General features: G+C 28.7%; 1 long non-coding RNA gene across 1 annotated transcript; it reads right to left on the minus strand.

Moving 5' to 3' along the window:
- Nucleotides 1–3,287: 3,287 nt before the first annotated feature.
- LOC129984452 (uncharacterized) lies at nucleotides 3,288–20,124 on the minus strand. Its single transcript, XR_008785489.1, has 3 exons — nucleotides 19,983–20,124; nucleotides 14,008–14,110; nucleotides 3,288–3,619 (listed from the first exon to the last, which is right to left on the minus strand). It is a non-coding gene; the product is annotated as an uncharacterized LOC129984452 (long non-coding RNA).
- Nucleotides 20,125–21,440: the final 1,316 nt, after the last annotated feature.

Here is a 21,440-nt window from a genome sequence, read left to right on the forward strand (position 1 = left end):
TGGCCATTTCCAAGATAAGTATGTTATCTAAAGTACTACGACCATGTCTGAATCCACTCTGAAATTTAGAGAACAGTTTCTTCTCTTCTAGAACATGGATTAATCTAGCAATTGTTGCTGTTATACACACCGATAATGGAGCACTGTGTTACAATATCTATGATTAACAAAAACATTAAATAGTGGAAATAAATTTTATTTTTTAAAAATTTCTTTTATATGCAATATGTATGCAAAGTATTAATGGTGATTTTAAGAGCTTGATGTTTGAAACCACAGCTGCAAATAAAAATTGTAACATTATGCCCCACTATTATTAAATATCTGCATAAGATTCGTAATTTAATTTTTAAAAAATTACGACATCATTAATATTTTCAGCGATTCGACATTCTAATACGCACTTGCACTTTGGATTGTAAATTAATCCTGTAAAAATAGAGAAAAGAAAATTAAATATTATATATGGTATAGTAAAAATCGGAATGAATTTCAGTTCAACAGAAACACTAATAATTTCATTTTAAATAAGTCATAAAATTCAAATTTCATTTAAGTCAAATTTCATTTAAAATAGTCATACATATTATTCAAATCCATCACATACATACTGATACGTTGATAAGATACCAAAAAAAACTCCATTTTATGAAGAAGAAAACTTTCGTATATCTATATACATAAACAATTCTGAATATTGAAAAATATTCCAAAATATTTCAAACATAAAAAAATTCCGTAAAGGGAATACTTTTTAAAGTGTATTGTGATTCCAATCGGTATCGATTTTAGCTGATAAGCATGCGCATAAGCAAATTCATTTCGCAGTGGCATAGGGAAGAAATGGAATCTTCTTTCTTACCAGAGATGTTAAAAGCAAAGTTTCAGACGTTTTTCTGCCACAGAAATTTTTTTTTACAATAATGGAGGATAGAAACAATAAGTGAAAAAAAATCAAGTTTAAAAATACTGTGCAAAAACCTTATCCACAAATAAGAAAGTAAAGTCCCTACTAATATGTTTGTTTTAATTTAATATTTTCATTTTGTTGTTGCTCAGCCGCAGTTGAATAAATCTTTATAAATGAAGTAAGGAATGCAAGGAATATAGTTAAGAACAACCATTTTAAGTTAAATTTTCATTTAAATTTTATACTGCCAAGTTACTGTATATTTTCTAATCTCACCTACATCGTCAAAGATAAATTTATTTATTTTTTTTACTGTAAATATATTAATTATTCAAAATTAAGTAAAAAAAAAAAAAATGCAAAATCGAAGTTAATCCAAAAGGCATCACTTTGCACAAGGTTCCGTTATCAACAAATGTTTTAAATATAAAAAGAATGTGTGCACAAGTTTTATAGCCTTTCCTAAATTTCAAAAATAAGTCTTTGCAAAATACAAAAAGGACCAATTAATAACGAAACAATTTCTTTATGATATCAAAACACAGTTCAAATGGGTTCGCAATAGTGAGTGTATGGTGGAATAGTCAATAGACTTATTATTATAATAATAAGTCTATTGACAAGTAACAAATAAGGACGTTTATTAAACACAAACCCACAAACGACAAAACACGGCCAAGACGTACACAAGAAATAAACAGCACTTGCAACAAACAGTAGTTCATAAAAATTAGTATTAAACAAAACAAAAGTACACAATGCGGCCAAACAGAACACAGCAGGAAGAGAGTCCATGCAACTATTCACGTCCCTCCAAACGTTTGCTATTCACCACTGTCTCCTTGCTTCAGTGTTCACCCAGCACGCGGCTCGATGCTACTTTCAATACTTGACTCTCGGATTCGGCGCACGGCTCAATCCTCACTTCGCTCATCATTTGAACTCCATTCAACGCTTGCGCTTAGCTGGACTGACACAACTGACTCTTTGCTGACTAAATATAGGTTTACACTCAGCCAGTTATACAATTCCAATAAATTCACACATGCGCTGAGAGAGAGCGAACAATAGCAAATGCTTGTCTCGACGCGACAAGTACAGGGTGGTCAAAAAAAACCTTCCCCTATATATGAAACCCAGCGGCCTATCCGCTCAACCAATCGAACCGAAATTTCAGACATGGTTCTTTGAAGGTATGCGCTGGAGATTGTGATGATTCTAAACAACACAGGATTCATGGTTACGGTTACAGTGAGAGAATTTTGAAATTTTAGAACGGTAACACCCACTTTTTCTTTGCGCAAATTGATCCGCGTATTGAAAAACCACAAATGGCGTTGGAACGATTAGCGTGTGACGAAAATTGCAGCCGTAAAGCATATGCAAAGAAGAGCGTTATAAAGGGCCAATGACAACACAGAGAGGAAAGAGAAAAAAAAAGTTTATTGGAATGGATAGTTATAACTAATTACAGGTTTTCAACGTGTTCACCTTCGCAGGCGACAACGCATTGCATTCGGGAGATTGTGGACAACAATGCCGAACGTAACATGAAAGGAGGAATCTGCATAACTTCACGTGTTATGGCATCTTGCAATTCTGACACATCTCGTGGATCAGGCGTGTACACCTTAGATTTCAAATAACCCCAGAACCAGAAATCCATAGGAGTGAGTTGGGGGATCACGGTGGTCACAAAACTGCAAAGTCACTAGAGATGACTATCACCAAAGTGTTGTTGCAGCACTGGCCGAACACAGTGGGCGACGTGTGGAGGAGCCCCATCTTGCATCCATACAATGTCCCTAATGACATTTCGTTGCTGCAATTCAGGAATAACGGAATTCTGCAACAGAGTCAGAATTGCAAAGATGTGATAATACGTGAAGTTATGCAGATTCCTCCTTTCATGTTACGTTCGACATTGTTATCCACCATCTCCCGAATGCAATGCGTTGTCGCCTGCGAAGATGAACACGTTGAAAACCTGTAATTTTAACTTTCCATTCCAATGAAAACTTTTTTTCTCTTTCCTCTCTGTGTTGTCATTGGTCCTTTATAATGCTCTTCTTTGCATATGCTTTACGGCGGCAATTTTCGTCACACGCTAATCGTTCCAACACCATTTGTGGTTTTTCAATACGCTGATCAATTTGCGCAAGGAAAAAATGGGCGTTGCCATTCGAAAATTTCGAAATTCTCTCACGGTAACCGTAACCATGAACCCTGTGTTGTTCAGAAACATCAAATCTCCAGCGCATACTTTCAAACAACCATGTCTGAAATTTTGGTTCGATTGGTTGAGCGGATAGGCCGCTAGGGTTTCATATATAGGGGAAGTTTTTTTTTTTTCTTTTGACCACCCTGTACTTGCTAATGTACAATTTCTGCATATGCATGATCTTAATGGTTGGATTGTAGCTAGCTTAATGTAAACTCTGCTTAACTATACGACTGACTTCAAATGATCCTGTTGGCCTTTCAGTTTCCGACACTGAGCATAGAAACTTCTCGAAGGATAGCTAATATTCGCCTCCTATTGGTCCTTATGCCAAAATTCTTGGAGCTTCTAGAATCTTCCATTTTGTCGTCAAATGGTAGCCAATCCCGGAGGTCAATGATCCGGCATCCGTAAACTTGTCTTTCTTACATTTGAATTTCACTTGGAAGCAACATTATAGATTTGTAACACAAGGCATGCCTAGATAACTAGAATTACCACCAGTCTTAGTAATCTCAATAATAAATGGAACAAAAGGCAATACGAACAAATCACAAAATATATAAAAATAAAGTGTATTTAACTGATTATGAACATTTATTAAATTCAAACAAAATATTAGATAACTTAAAAAAATGCAACGAATCCAAAATAGTTTCCAAATGGATTTGAGATATTTTTCGAGTTATTAAATCAGCTGAAGAAAAAAAGGAAAGTCATATCACTGACTCTCCGACACGCCGAAGGCACACGTATAAAGAAAACTGAATGACCGGACCGCAGCAAAAGCAACATTGGCGGGAACTGTGGTTGAGTCCTAAGGACCATCACCAACCACGGTACAACCCTTCCCGAAGGAAGTATATACGGTTTCAGAAGGGCATTTGAAGAGTTTAGGAAACAAAAATGCAAAAGAAAAATATATGATCCCTAACAGAAATGAACATAATTTTACATTTGCAATATTTCAAAATATTGAATTTTTAACAAAGGTTATAATACAACATACTAAAAATAATTAGATATTGCAATTTTTAAACAAAATGATATAGACATTTACATTAAAAAATTAAGAAACGTAATTAATGCAATATTGAATTTTCAGCATAAAAAAAAATGTCAATCTAAAACTCTTCAAAAAATATCAAACAATTCTACCTACAACTTTAATGAAGTTTTAGGAAAAATAACATTGGAATGAATAAAATATTTATGATCAATCAATTCAAATACGTAGAAAATTTAAATAGATATACTATTTTTCTATGGATGAATACTATACACCATGCACCATATGAATATAACCAATTTCATCAAAATCAAAACTTTAACAATGTAAAATTTGTACAATAATTAAAACAAGTATTACAATAAAAACAGCAACTATAGAAATTTACATATATATTACCAGATTAAAATTAAACATATAAATGCTCAAAGAGGAAATTTATTAATTTTAAATTGTTAAGATAAGGACAAATCTTGAATTGTAATAATAAATATATTAAAATATTTTGCGACATCTTTGAAAGCAATATTTATATATATGATACAACAATTATCATATATTTATTATTATTCTGTCTTAGAATAAAAGGTAATGCTAAAAACAAATTCAGAAAATTACATAGAAATGCCAGACAGTTTATGTTAATTTAAAGTATCTGCAATAATTACTATGGATGTGATATGAGAGAACACTTTAATTGCGAATATTTACATAAAAAAGTTTTAAAAGCATATTTACATCAAGAAAACGAAATCTGAATTGATGTGGAGTTGAGTTGCAAATGGTACGACGCTTACAGTTGAGATATTTCATGGTAAAACAAATTTGTTACAACAGAAAAATATGAATGTTTCTCTGTTACAATAAATTTCTTTTACCATAAAATATTCCAAATATTTAAAGAAATTTTTTTATTAATCTGCATTTTTGAAATGAATGACTGAAATATCTTTTATATCAATATAGATGTTAAAAAAAATGATGAAAAATAGCTACTTTTAAAACTGCAATATTCTAAACATCACATTTTAAAACAAAAAAAAAAAAAAAAAAAAAAAATCATTCCACCATTTATAGCTAATTGGTTGATAATGAATTCATTTAATTTCATATGAAATGATTAAAGGAAAAATAAAATTATTCCATAGTAAAAATATTCAAGACTTCATTATTACTATCAACAGTTTTCTTTTTCAAAACATTAAAAAAAAACCCAAACTATTCCATCAATTAAAAATAACCCAATGGAATATAACAAGACATAATAAACTGCTCAAAAATCAGTTTCCATCAGTTCACACAATGAAAAATCAATTTTTACATACAAATTTTGGATGTTATTAAACTGAGATATAAAAATCCTTTAATTCAGAAGTCATAAACAAATAAAAAAAATATTTTCTAAAGAGCAATGCTTTTTAAAAAGAAGATGGCAACTCTCAAGTAAAAACTTTCATTAGTCTTTCAAAATTCTTTAATATTTTCATGCGAAAATTGAATTTCTTATCAACAAGAAAATAGAGTTCCACTTGTTTAGTTATTTTTCAATTCTGAGATCATAAAATCATTGATTGGAGAAAAAGAGAGAGATTGACAAAATTTTTCCATCTGAAATGAAACAAAATTTCTCACGCAAAAAGAGATAATGAAACTTTACAATAGACAATCAATCATTAATAATTTATAGTAATTAAAGTAAATTTTACAAAGCATTAAAGATAAAATTAATGCCAAAATAAATATAATATTAAGGAAAAATAAAGAAATTAGTCTTGTCTCTAGGGTTGGTTAACTAAGTATAAGCCTGGAATTTAGTAGATTCACACTTTAATCTATCTTAAGTATAGATTGAAAACTACTAAATCGTTGAAATCTAATCAAATGCATTTCCTGTATTTTCCGACTTCATAAAAGACAAATTTTGGACACAGAAGAAATAATAAAATTGTAATTGCCTCATTAAAATTAATTATTAGCCAAATTATAAATAAAATCTAAACAATTCTAACATTTAAACATTGTTTATCACATTAATGCATACAAATATTATAAATGTTTAAAATGAAAAAAATTTCTGGAGGTTGCATGCCATATATATGCTCCCACTCTTAAATTATCTGTCTGCACAGCAAGTTCCATTTTTATACCAATAGAATGGACTCAATTTTAAGAAGCTGAAAATTGAATTTTTAAATATTTAAACCTGCAAACTTTTCAACAGAATATATTAGTTTATCTTATAACTTTAAAAACTGCACTAACTAACAATTTAAAAACTGCACTAAGTAACAATTCAGTAATTTAAAAAAATTATTAGATAATATAAGTAATAATTAGACAATTGTTCCATATTTGGAAGGCAATCATTTAAAAAAGAAAAGAAATATTTTTATCACTAATCTCTTTTTTCAAATACAGCAATCTTGTATTTTCACAAATATTATTTATTATTAAAAAATTTAAATATTTATGCACATTGGAATTATTTATTTAACTTTTCAAATAACAAAATAATCAAACTCTCTAGTGAACTATCTGAGTTCAATAGAATAAGTTCAATAGGGGGAAGAAAAAAAAAAGGCATCACAAAGAGTTTTCTATTAATATTTGGAAATTAATCATTCCAGTATTTTTCATTTAATCTTATATTTCACAATAAGTCATATTTGAACTTCTAACATTTTTGGTTTTATCCAATTAATTTTAAATAATTTAGATGACTAATAATTTTGTTTCACTTGAAGAAAACTTTTTAATGAAGATAAATTTTATATGAAATTTAATTTAAAAATTAAATCTTTTTAATTCATTATCTCAAACATTACTCTAAAAATTAAAATTATTTTTTCCCCATTTCTTAAGAATTTTGACAAAAAAGAAATGCTGGTGAGTTGAGTTGATTTAACCTTCACTTCACTTTAGTCTTCAATTAACCAGCAGTAATTTTAAACTTACCTTTAAGATTAAACTTTATAAGACTTTATTCAGTTAAAAAAAAAAAAAAGAAAAAAAAAAGATTGAAAGGATTTTAAAACATTTCTTCAATTTCATTAAAAATGATTGTTTACAGAATTAATTTAAAGAAGCAAGTTTTTTTTTTCTAGCTAAATTTATAAATGGTTGTACTCAGAATAATTGGACCTATTATTTTAAGTCAAACATTATTAATAATTTTGAAATATTAAAAGTCAAAATTAGGTTTATTCACTGAAAAGTATCCAATTTATCATTATTTTAAATACATTGCAGTTCTACAAAACTGCTTATAACTATTTCATTGAAAGCATTATTTTTATAAAGCAAAAGATATCTAAAATCATTAAAAAAAATCCAATTATAAAGGAGATGTATCTCAATCTCAAAACAATGAGCTGCATTTAAAGTTAAGTTCCCTAGTTGAGTAATATTAATATGCATAATATGTCATCTAAAATTTTGATCAATTAAAAAAAGTTAATCAGTAATTTCCATAAAATTAACCCAGGAAGTAAGAATATCTATGAGATGAAAAGAATATTACAAAAATAATTAGGACTTATAATTCAGCTAGTTACCTAATTTAATCCTTCGTCTGATTCCCCCGCAAGTCAAATTTTGGCAGTAAGTTGAAATTAATTCATTTCTAAATATAATGACACAAAATTTATAAGGAATCCATGAACATCTCAAGAATTCTACCAACTCTTAGATGAACCAAAGTAGAACATGCACTGCCACTGACAATAGAGAAAAATGAAACAGTCAGCAATTAACAATATTTCTTCTATAATTTTGAATACTTGTTTCAACCAAAAGTTGTCTTATATTCAAACACAAGTAACAGTGGAAACAATAGAAGTGCCAATTTAACACTTATATATAGATAAATTGGACAATATACTTATTGATAAATTAATGTATGATTCATAATCAATAATGATTTTGTGGTTATTTTTAGAAAATATAAGCAGCTAATACCCATTTATTTATTTCTTCCAACCTCACTTTTTGAAGTTCTGAACATGCTTAGAATAAGAAATAAATTGAAATAAAGCATCAAATAAAATAATTACCAGTATTATAAAAACTTTTCTTCCTTGCAGCATGCAATGTAAATTTCAGCTCCCCCCCCCTTTCCCCAAACACACACATACATGCAAATGAAATTCTTAAAAAAATAAAGACCAGAATTGGAAAATAAAACATGCAATATATAATTGTTTTTAAAGAAAATCACTGAAATGATCTACAATAAGATGAAATACTGGGAACATTCCTCCTGGCTATTCTACTATTTTGTATTATGAAAATTCAGATTTTCTCATTTGATAAGAACTGAATATATGCTATCGAATGGTGTTAAAGCTTATATGTAAAACTATTTAAAATCAGCTTCGATCGTGAAACCCTTAAAGTCTAAAAAGAAACCTTATGGTAGACCTAGGATACCATACATGTATTTATATCTATAAAGAGCTGCAGGAAAATACTGCTGTTAAAATAATTTTAACATTATTATGCAACTACTCAAAAAATTAACTACAAGAAATTATTAAACTTACCAAATAATTTTAAATTAATATTTTAAGAGCTATTTTTTGTTAACTTTGGTAAATAGAACGCTAGTATCCATATTTGAAGTTTTTATGAATAATTCTAAATCTTAACATATAATCCACTGAATTTACAAACCATGATTATTCTGCACGATGCAATGAATATCTGTTGGTCTATGTTCTTTCCTATTTTCTACCATCCTATTCAGAGTAAATCATAACCTGGTCATGGATCTCATATATCACTTTAAAAAGAATTTTTAAAAATGGAACACTTTTTCATAAAATTATTTATATTATACATATAAATTTCAATTTTTAACAAATAATTATCTTTCACCCATTTGAATTCAAACATCATTATAAATTTTTTCTGAGTATTGTGGGTTTCCCCCCCCTTCCCCTTTTCATATACCAATGGCTAAATCCCTTTTTCCTGTTTTCTATCTTCCAGTTCAGATTAAATCATAGCCTGGTGATGGATTTAATACAAAATTTTCTTTTTAAACATTAGGAAAAAATGACAATTTTTTTAAAAAATGGAACATTTTGAATAATACCATGAAAATAAATAAAAGATTTAATTTAAAGAACTCATTGCCCGTTTCCCTTCCCAAGGGAAAAAGTATTTAACAGTCAATTATGCTTGGTTTGAATTTACTATTGATTCTATCTACCATTGAATTGATTCTATGCCATTTTAATCTTTAATAAGAATTAAGGATTAAAATGGAAAGATAGGAGCAAAACATGTTTTTAAACAATATTAAAAAATTTTAAAAAGTGTACACACTGAACACAATTTCTTAAATATTTTTAAGTTTTATGGCCAATAATTACAAATGTTACAAGTACAGCCATAATAATAATAAGTTATAAAAATAGTTTTGTTACTGCATAATTTGAATTTATTAGTATCTGGATTCCATTCAAAATAAAATTTATTAAAAACCGTATCAATAAAAATCTTATATAAGGAATAACATTCAACAAAACTCTCAATGCCTTAACAGGTGTAATAATTTTCTTTGTGGCACTTACCTTGCCTTCTGTGCCTTTAAATTTCTCATTAACATTTTAGATGTAAAATTATAGCAGTTTTTAAGTTTTAAAAATAATCAATCATGAAAATAACAATTTTACATAAAATTTTTGAGTCTTTTATATTCTACAAGAATGCTCTAGTTTTAAACTAACATTTTACATCTTAACTTAGATGAAATAATTCTTTTCAAACTTTTAATATTTTCTACACTTTTTTAGTTTCATTACACATACCTCGTCATCTTAATATGCGCATGCTGTAATTTACTATTGGACACTCTTAACCCTCTCGCTTCCCGCGAGGTGGTCTGGAAATTTTGGCTTAACCTCCAAGTGGATCGATTTCAGTCGTCCACTTCCATTTTAAGGACGATATATATTAAAAGCAGATGTTGTGTTAAGCAATCTAGGAATTCTGAACGATTGCTGCTTTTTCACAGCAGATTTCCCTGTGCCTTAAGGCGGTAGGATTGAGGAGGGATTCACTAAATAGGATATATGCACATATTTTGTGTTTTGAAAGGGTTTTAGTTCCTATTTCCTAGGGTTGTTAGCTGAAAATTAGAAAGATTTTATGGCTATTTACAATAAAAGAAATTTTCTACTGAAGTTCTCTGTTAATCATGAATGATATATAAGGATGCTGATACATTGTTTATTTTTCAGAATCAGAAGCTCTTTTCAATAATAAGACTATTGTAATGATATAAAGACAAACTATTGTATTGATACTGTGGTCTAATCACATCACAATTTTCTCAGAAAATGGGTAGCAACTCGTTACTGTGGAAGGAAGTCATTTTACATTAACAGAGTTTTATTCTGTCTTCGAAGGACCTTTTCCCTCCTTCATAGAGTGAGATAAGTTATATAAATACCGAGTTCCTTGTACGAATGCCATTCTGAAAATTTCTCTTCAGTTGTGAATTGCTATTCTTTATTTTACATACTGTGAGTTGGTTTTTGTATTATCAGAGCAATTTTTGCATTTAAAAGCTTATTATTTGTTTGAAGCGGAATGGCAATGCACGAGGATAGAACCTGGAACCTTGTGGTTAGCAGTCCAGTAACCAAACCATTATACCAAAAACGATCGTTCGGGTAGAAGAGTTGTTAACTGGCTTATATGCTATTCACCACAGTACTCTCCCTCCAGTGAGTCGGAGGTGAGACGCACGATATGGATGTTGAGTGGTGATGTATTTAGTAGCTGTTGTCTTAATGGGCCTGTACCCAGTTTGAATAGCGCCAAGCGTTATGGCGAGCATGTGTGGGTGCTGATGCGCCAAGTGTGTCTGGTGACTTTGGGTTGCTAGTCAAATGAATCCGACGACTTTGGTTTTGCTGCGTCAAGCGAGTCCGATGCCTTTGGTTGCGGGTAGATGGCACCACAACGGCTGTTACGATGGTTGAAGGTTCATCGTTCGAGGTCACCAATGAAGCGGTAGGTGAATGAGCGAGGATAGAACCTGGGACCTTTTGGTTAGCAGTCCAGTAACTAAACTTTCAATGATTGAAAAATGATTTACTAAAAATTTACGCGTATTCACTCATGCGTAAATTTGTGGAAATTTAATATGAAACTTTCGTTTAAAAATGCATTTTATTTCATTGCAATAGGATCTTGTCTTGACAATAATATAGAAAATTTAAAATAACATTTTAAAATCAGAAATTCAGCTTGAAAAATTTAACAGGAAGGTTTATACTAAAAAAGTAATATTTCTGATGAACTAAAGTAATATGTTAAGGCTGAAAACTGAAGGAATATATTTGTGAAATATATTTCGCTAAGTATAATTTTTTGTCCTGCATTTTATTGAACAAACTTTTGAGTGTCAATATTAAGTGAAGTTTTAAAAACATGTTACCACATCTATTGAATTGCTTTGATAGACAAGATATATAACGTTTGACGTAATTGCAGTCTGTTGGTTTGACAAAAATTTTAAGACTTGTAAAATTTTTTAGCAAAATGAAGATATTTTTGGAATGTATATTTATCTCGCATTCTTTTTTGATGATTTAAGTAAAAACAACAATGCGTAAGTTTTTGGAAACAACATGTGAAAAGAATTTTAATTAAATTTTATCTCTTTGCATTATGATTGAAGATTCAAAGTAATATTTTAAAATATGTAGTACTGAAGATACTATAAAAAAGCTGAGTGTTAAAAGAACATATTATTTTCAAGATGCCTTTGAAAATTTTTTATTCAATAGATGTTTTTATTTTGCTGTTAAATGAAGACTTAAAACATTACCTTGTCTATTACTGAATCGCATTGACATCTATACTATGTAAAAAATATCCTAATTGCATTGATATATACACTATGCATGTCATATATTGCTATGTAAAAAAAAATATACATACTAATATATGATATATTGTTTAATTTTGGCAAAAAATTGAATTAATATTCTAAGTATATTGAAAATTAGATGGAAAATAAAGATCTTTTTGAGACTAATTTTATTGCCAGTTTTTATTTCAATGACCTAAATGGTTTGGAAACCTAATACAAAATTTAAAAAAAAAAAAAAAAAAAAAAAAAAAAATGCGACATTTTGAATTATATTATAAAATAAATTTCAAATATTTTGTAACAAAAAATAGCCCAAAAAGTCAATAAACAAAATGCTTTATACCAAAAAATGCAAATACATTAGAATAAAAATCTTAGGTGGTAGAAAATGCTTGTTTTCAGAAAACTGCAAAGAAATTGCTCGAAGTAGAACAATAATAGATTTATTACTTTGGACCTCATGGAGTAACTGCCCCTCAGCTTGGAAGAGTCCATGTCTTCCAGAGACATGCCGAGAAAGTCTGGATGTTAAAGGGCTTGAAAATTGCTAAGATGTTAAAAGGGTTAAAATATTTGCAATTTCTTAAACAGTTTAGGAGTAATTTTATCTCGTATTTTACCATTTTTCAGATTTTAACACATCCAGTGAATAATACGTTTTTAAAAATTGTTTGTTCTTAGGTAGTCAAAAATAGTTCTGCAATAAAAATAAGTGCACATAATCAAAAGTATTTTTAAATATATATTCATTCATATACGTGTTGACATTCAATATGTTGAATACATTTTATTCCATGGAAATTATTTATTAGCATATTATCTGAATTTCTCTTTTTTTCTTTTCTTTTTATAGCAGCAATTTACATTCAGATGTCCATATGTATCATTACACCAAGTATTAAATCATAAGCTTATTATCTGTCAAAAAAAGAGCCTTTAGACTGCCTTTTCTTAATGCAATTCATCTCTTAAAATAAAAATCGCAATATTTTTCGGTTAGCCGAGAACAAGTGGAAGGTCGCCAAATAATCTAAACCTGCGTCAAAAAATTGTCACCAAGACCTGTATAACTTGCATACAAACCTAACCCTACAACTATTTCCGATAGCGTTTTTTGGGTGAGTGGGGCAAAGTCTAAATTATTTGGTGACTTTCTGCTTGCACCCGGCTAACTGAAAAGTACTAAAACCTCTTTTAAAAAAGCCAGTATGAACATAGAACAGCCAATTATATATTATTAGGTCCAAGAAATCGTATATCAATTTAAAAACAAAAAGATTGGTAAAAGGAAAAATGATTTTTTAATTTAATGATTTTAATCGTATTAATCATATTGTGCACACGAATCTATTTGACAACATTTTTTCTTGGCGCTTTTTGGTCAACATTAAAACCAAATTGCACTGAAAAATGTTTGCTATCCAAAATCTTTTACATTAGTAATAATTTACAGCTGCATGTCCAAGATTCTTCAGAGGTTGTATAGAAAAATTATTCAACATAAAACTATTTGGTGTTTTCTTTCTCGTACTTTACATATGGAATAGATAAACACAGGCAAAGTCATGGGTTACAGCGGTTAGTAATTACTGAAGATAGAAATTGTTAAAATATAAATTTATATTTATTTAATATATTATCAGTCATTCCACTATACGATGGATACTTTAAAAATATGGAAAAATTAGAACTTCAAAAGTAGTCAAAGGAAACCACAATTTTATCCACTAATTATTTGTAAAAGAGGAAAACGACTGTTTATTTTCTAAAGTCTCTAGAGCAAGAGGATTTTCTGTAAATAACAGTGTAAAGGTTAATATAAACAACACCTTCCTCAATAAATCAATTTCCAAGTAAAAAATAAAAGAAATATGAGAAATTTCATGGATTTTCTATAAATATTGATTTTGAAAAGTCTTAAAAACGGCACATAAAATTTTAGACCTGCATTGCTATGAGCAGATGTAGAAAATACTTACATCTTTAAAGTCATGGGAACTGTCACCTTTTATGCTGATTACAACGAATGAAAATGAGAAGTATATTGGACTCTACCAGGAATATAAGTAGATAATCAAGTATCTGGAATAGAAGGATAAGATGTCAATTATCAGAGATCCAATACAATATAGCTTAAAAAAGTTTATTGATTTTGTCATTTATCACACAAAATACAATACTTTTTTTATGAACTATACAGGAATTAAAATATGCAATAAATTCTCCATCAAGAACTTGTGTAACTTTAAGTTTTTGACTAACTTGTATAGTCATGTTGCATTTAGCATATTTGCATATATTTTAGTAACTTCCAGTTTATTAGAAAATAGCCCAAAGATTCATTTCATTTAATGTTTTATCAGATACACAGTTTTAAACAAGCATTATATGACAACAGCTAAAGGCAATCAATTAGAGAGAGTAAAATGATAACTATATGATAATTATCATTTTCCTGTCATTTATATTTAAATTTAACACAATTAAAAAGCCAACTAAAATTTGACATTTTTTTAAATAAAGAAAATTCTTTGAAGAATTGAAATTTGAATTAAAAAAATTTCTTTAAACTCTATCAGCAAATTTAAAACTGTATTAGAAGGAATGGAAAAATAAACTTTGTTTCTTGTATATACCTGAAAACAATAAAAATTTTACTCCAAATAATAAGTAACTGCATATACAGAAAACTACAGAAAATCCTTGCCAGTATCAGGGATTGCATCATTACTACATAGTATAAATGGCAAGAACACATTTTGCAATGTTAACTTTTATGAAAATATAAATTATTCATAGCTCAAACTAAGCAAATGTTAATTATTTTAATACACTATAATGCATTTCCTTATTGTAACTTCCAAGAACTCTACAATTCAATAGTATATACAGTACAATACATTTAACACTACAATACACTAAATTCTACAATTTCCTACTGCAACTTCCAAGAAATCGGCTGTCCAACTAGATTTTAGAATATTCTATAAACTGTTCTTAGTAAAACATCTATTTTTCATTGAGTAGATGTCCATACTGAAATGCTCCTTGAATTATAGGTAGTTCAAAAATATCTAGCACTAAAATTTTATAATTATTTTTGCACAAAAGTTCTTTTTTGACATATTTTTAAAATTTTTAATTTACATTTGGCCCATCCATATAAATTTGTAAAACTAACTATATATATAAAAAAATTAATATAACTTCCTTAAAATTCTCAAACAATTCTTGAGCATTGGTATGCCTTAAAAATGATGAATTTCAATATCTAATAGAGACTATTGGTTGATTCGCATCAATATCTTACAATCAGATTCATTTGACATTTTTATGAAATACGATTCAAAGTTTCATTAAAATATATTAATTTTTTTTATTATTAAAGATTTCTTAAGAGATTGTTTCAAAAATGGCGCTAATTCATAACAAAAAATGTTCGACATTTTTGTACAATGTAACATATATTTTTTGGCTATCCCACTATCATATCCCACCATCAGTGTGAAATTATTTTAAATATATCTTTGAACGCATTAAAGGACAAATGTAATGTAACAAGTTTTGACGAGCATAAAAGCTCAGCTTTAAAGATAGTTCTTCAACTAAAAAGTTCCAAATCTGCTTATTTTTGGACATCAGATTTGAGGTTTTCAGAATTGATATATCATCTTCCGTACTTCCTTATTAATATCAATTATGACTTTAAACTATACACAATTTTATATTTCCTCTTTTGGCATGACTATTAGTACTTGTTTTCACATATTACTTAAGCTCACTATCTTCATACAAAGCAAGCAGTATGCAGCATTTTGCACTTCTCTAATCCACTCAGCAAAGTCATTATTGATATTTTTATTTGTACAATCCATATTAAATATGGATTTTGAACAGCTCATTGTTTAAAAATTTCTAATCTACTTTGAATAAGCTCACAGTTACTCAAATAATAAATAATTCTATAAGTTCTCATGCAAGTGACTAAATATTACAGCAATGTTCCCACAGACTGAATATTACCCTCTCTTCTCATCAGAGAAATTTATTCCATTCTTTCAAACAGTTACAGCAGTCTCGCACATCCTCACTGCAATTCCAGAATCTCGAGAAGAGAATAACTGTCTCTGAAATTAGATTGATCTTTACATAAAAAGTGGAAGCAATTAGAATAGGGGAGAGTTTCGGCAATTACACAGTTGTTTTGTTTTTGGTATTGGGGCTATGATCTTTTATTCTTCAAAAATCAGATATTTTTTTTAGATGGGAAAAAAACAACAACAAAGGACTTAAAATTTCCAATATTTTTCCAGTTTTAATGGAACTTTTAAATTTTTAGTATTTTTCCTGATTCTCTCGGTGCAGTAGTAACCCTGTAATCGTAACTGCGAAAAAAAAATGCCTTGTTAATCTATCTTTGCCAATGACACGTTATTAATGCACAAGTATTTTTTTTATTTTACAATAGTTGCTTTTACTATTTATTGGGCTTATAAGATCATTACAATCTTTATTTTTTGATTAATGCTTTCAACTTCTATATCTGAAAGTCCTTCACTACCAACTGCTCCTGTTGTATGTACAACTAAAATACAGATTGAAAGCAATTAAGATACATATGTAAAATCAAATTCAGTAAATTTTTATTCATATTTTTTATTAATGAAATTTCCCATCAGAATGCAAGACAGTAATTTCATACTCTTCCTCCCAGATATCGGTGTTTTAATAACCAGGATATCCAATCAAAACTCGCATATTCAGCCACCTTAAGATGTCATTGTTTTTTTTATTGTTGCTGATGAAATCAAGTATGCATAACTGCACATCACAGATAAACATTTAAATTCTGACTATGGCTAACATTAAATCTTTTGAGGTTAATTTGTGATTTCAATAAATATGGCATCTTAGAAGTTGTTTTTGGCAATTTATTGCTGATCTGCAGTTAATATAAAAGTACTTCAACCTTCAGCATAAGTACCTATTTCTTGAACATTAGCATATATGCAAGGTCATTTTGACCCCCAATTTTCAGGCACTTACTCCATATCTTACTCTCCATTTGTATGAAAATAGAAGATGTCAGAATATATGAATATTATTTTTTTTTATGCAGATATGTTCTATTTAAGACAAAAATGAAGTTTTTAATATAATAAACCAAAACTAAATGCAGACAACTTATTTAAAAAAATTCCATATAAAAATTTTAAAAGAATAATAATTAAAAAAAATCTATATTTTATACATAATTTAATTAAAAAAATTTTTTGGGTAAAAAGCTTAAGTATACACCTTAGAAAATTCGTAAATTTTATCTTTCATATATATACTCAAACAATTTTGTTGTTTCTCATTCAGAATAAAATGAATTTTTAAAATACATTTTAAGACAATTCATTCATATTATAAGAGAATATATTTCATAAAAGGAATTACTACTTTTTTTCATGAGCAGGAAAAGATTTTCAATCAGATCTTCTAGTGTTCAGAATCTTATATTTCGTTCGATTTTGCATCATGTTCACTTTTCAAAAATTTCATCAATATGTTATGAATCTAAAATATATTTTCTCTATAAATAAGAACACTTGCAAGAAGATCTCTGAATCTCTACTACTTATGTTCATACATTGTCATAACTATAACATTAAACGATTGAAGATTTATAATTATTAAAAGAATCCGAAATATTGGCATATGCAGGAGACGATTTGACTAAGTCTTCAGTAAAAAATAAGATAATGTTTTATTGATTTCTGTTATTCTAATCTTCTAGCTTTCCAAAAAAGGTACATTGAATGACAGATTAAATAATCATAAATTCCTAGAATTTCTAAGCAAAAGAAAATGATACCATGTGTATGCTGACGAGTTAAATGATTTGGTTAAGTTGGCCAAAATGAGATTAAATAATATTTCTAAAGTTTAGTGGCACCAGTGTATTAACTACATACAACAAGTGAGCATTTGGCTTAACTGCCTGTCATTAGTAAACTTTAGGCTTGACTTGTAATTGGGGAGGTGCAATCTTTCAGACCGTTAAAGATGGACTTTCAGTCACCCCTATTCCATTTTTAGCTCAATCTAATAGATTGACCCCGTAGCTTCCCATTTTGTGAACTTCATGATGTGTGCATTTTTTCAGTCGGTTTCAGCGAATGCTTAAAAAAAAATATTTCAGGTATATCGCAGTGCAATGTCTGCGAGACCGCACCTCCTTTTCAGTGTTCAATATTATGCAAGGCTTAATAGATGGTGCTCGAAATATCATCCAATGTACTGATCCTCATAAAGCAGAGCTCCAGAGACTTTCAAATGAAGCAGAAAGTGATTTTAGCAATGAGGATAATTGTACAAAAAAAATTTTTGATGAAAGTTCTCACTTAGCTGATTCTGGTGTGTATGTTCAAATATAATCAATTTTTCTAGTGATAATGTATTTTGAAAAATTTCTAAAATATATTAATATACCAAGTGAAATATCTACAGAATTTATAGTTGATTTTTATACTTGTACTTAACCTGCATGTTTAAAATACCCTTGAAAACCAATAAAAAAAAAAGGACGATTTTTTTATATTTTTCATATAATTATTGAATTTTCTCTTATATTGTTTTCTATATATACATATATACCTTTGTATACCGGAAAAATAAATATGATCCAAAAAATAATAAGTAATATGTTTTTTCAAGAATATTATTTGTTGCAAGATGTAATTTGAGAAGAAAATGTATTTTCCCAATGCAATTACTTTTTCTAAAAAATATTTATATATCAATAAAAATATCTGCAGAATATATTGACATATTTTCATACTAATACTTTTATTAGAAAATTTAATTTGAGTGTAAAGAAAATGCAGTCTGCTAGACTGCACCTCCAATTAAGTCCTAAAATTTCCCCTCCCCATTTAAGAGTTAATCTATGTCATTAGGAAACACAAGCAGTGGATTAACATAACATATCTATAGATCTATTTCTTTTGATAATTAATCACTTGTTGTAATAAACATTATATCTTTATCATTGCAGACATGACTGTGGCAAGTTAAATAAAACTTACTTTTTAAAAATTTTTATTTCAACAAAATTTTATTTAAATGTTAACTGCAAGTCATTTTCCTCTAATATTATTACTGCATAAAGCTCTCCATTAGATATCTGGCCGAAAATGGCGATTAGGCTTGGTATGAGTTTGCATGAAGGTCATTCAAAGTTTCACATAATCTATATTGTTTTAATTATTCTTTAAAATTTAAACACATATATGTTTTCAAATAAACTGGATATGGTATGTCAGAAATAATAAGTAAATTCTATACACTGAGACCTAATATATCATTTTAAGCTTTGTGTTAGTTCAGGAAAAGATAAGTATAATATATTAGATATGCGAGTAGTAGTCTTGCAATTTAACTCTTTAATCCAAGCAAGTTAAAACACCATCACAAAATATGTTATGCAATATTTATTATCTTATATGATATAAATCATCATACTTAATTAAGACATTTTCTGAGTTTAGAAAATGTTCCATGTCTGTATACCGTATCTATAACAATCTTCATAACTATTTGTATTTTGAATAATGAAATATCAGTTTTTATATCATTCTTAAGACCCAAATCCAGGTAATCAGAAAATTTTTACTCATAGAGAATCGCTTCAATTTCCTGAAACATAATCTGCGCAATATCTGCAAGTATTAGGGCTATATTATGTCTAAATGTTTATAAAATATGTAAATCAGTATATTATGTTTCATACGATATTGGAATAGAATTAAACGCAGAATAGCCATTCTGATAAAACAATTTCAGTCATATAAATCATCTGGGTGTTATTAATTAATTACTTATTAAGAAAGAAATTTAGTCTTTAGGAAGCAGTTTTAGTTAAAACTTATAATCAAATTCAAAATATGAAATAAAATTCTTCACTTACCAGAAAACCTTAAAGAGATCAATTAAATAAAACTTATAAAATCAGGGAAAATAAAATCAATGTCAGAGATACATCTACGATCAATTAAGTTTAATCAATGGCAGGAACAAATTGTGATTTTTAAACTTAACGCAATAGTATTTACAAGTTGTTGCCAGCAGCTAACTAATTTTCTAGAAAGATAGGATTGCCAGATTGAAACAGCAAAAGAGTAAAGGTGGGTTCACACGCAGCCAATTGTTGCGCGCAATTGTTGTCACTCTGTTATTCTCCCTGTATTGTCCTCGTGTGAACAGTTGAGACAACGTCGGTGGAACAATGGCAAATGGTTGTCCCGACGAGGCAACCATTTGCCATTGTCCCGTTGTGGTCACGTGATATTCCTGAGGTAGGCGTGACCTTTTATTGCGAGCAATAGTTGGCCTCGTGTGATCCCATCTGAACCATTGAAAATAAAAAATGTATTTATAAAAAAATTACTTCCTTCATTAATTTTACGTAAGGAAGGATTTGAAAGGAAGGATTACGTAAGGAAGGATTTGATTCAATCCTCAAAGGATTTGAATGAGATGTATTTTATTAAATAAATAAATGATTTCTCATATACTCCCTGATAAAGGTATTACACTCTCACCTCCCCGGATTAAAAAAAAATGGACTTAAGACATGATTGCCAATGTCAAAATGCTCAGATATTTATTTTCAGTTATTTCATTCAAATTTCATTTATTTAAAACATTATATTTTTTTCAGTTATCGAGTTGACCCGTATGAGAATGTAAAAAAACCGATAGACAGTGATCCGTTGACAGATTTGGTTTAACATTCGACACAGATCTACTCGTCACATATTTAAATTGGGTACATCAAATCTTGTCCAGCTCATTTTTTACATTTTGTAGCTATCATATTTACTTGCCCTCAAGCCGACAGACAAACTGCATGCGAATCAGTTTCGTTGAAAGAATGATGGAGCTAAAAATTTGGCATAAAGACCAGGTAACAAATTTCTTCCGTTTAGGTCACAGTGCTTTGAGTTATCGTGTTCACCGAGCTGGCCTTCTCTATAAAGGGCCCTATCTTTTTTTTACAGTAAAAAAAATTATTAACACGAATATGTTATTGTATTTTTATTTAATATGTGATTTTGTTTTGCTATTAATAACTTCAGAAAAATTACAATTTTTTGTAGTTTCTTTTTCGATGCTTAATATAGGAATTGCATTTATGCGTTCAGCACACATGATTGATCAAAGGCAATTCTTTATTAATTTAAATATTCTGAAAGAGCGCTCATTAGTTATGGTAACTCTCAAAGTAAAAAAAATTAACTCAATTAATACATTTAGAATTATATTTATTGTTTAGTATATATTACAATATGCCTCTAACGTTATTTCCATCCCCTTCATTCGTAGCAAACCTGGATTGGGTTTTCTACTACTTCTTTGATACAAA

Source organism: Argiope bruennichi, chromosome 9, assembly GCF_947563725.1.
Source record: "Argiope bruennichi chromosome 9, qqArgBrue1.1, whole genome shotgun sequence".
In the NCBI taxonomy this organism is placed as follows: Eukaryota; Metazoa; Arthropoda; class Arachnida; order Araneae; family Araneidae; genus Argiope; species Argiope bruennichi.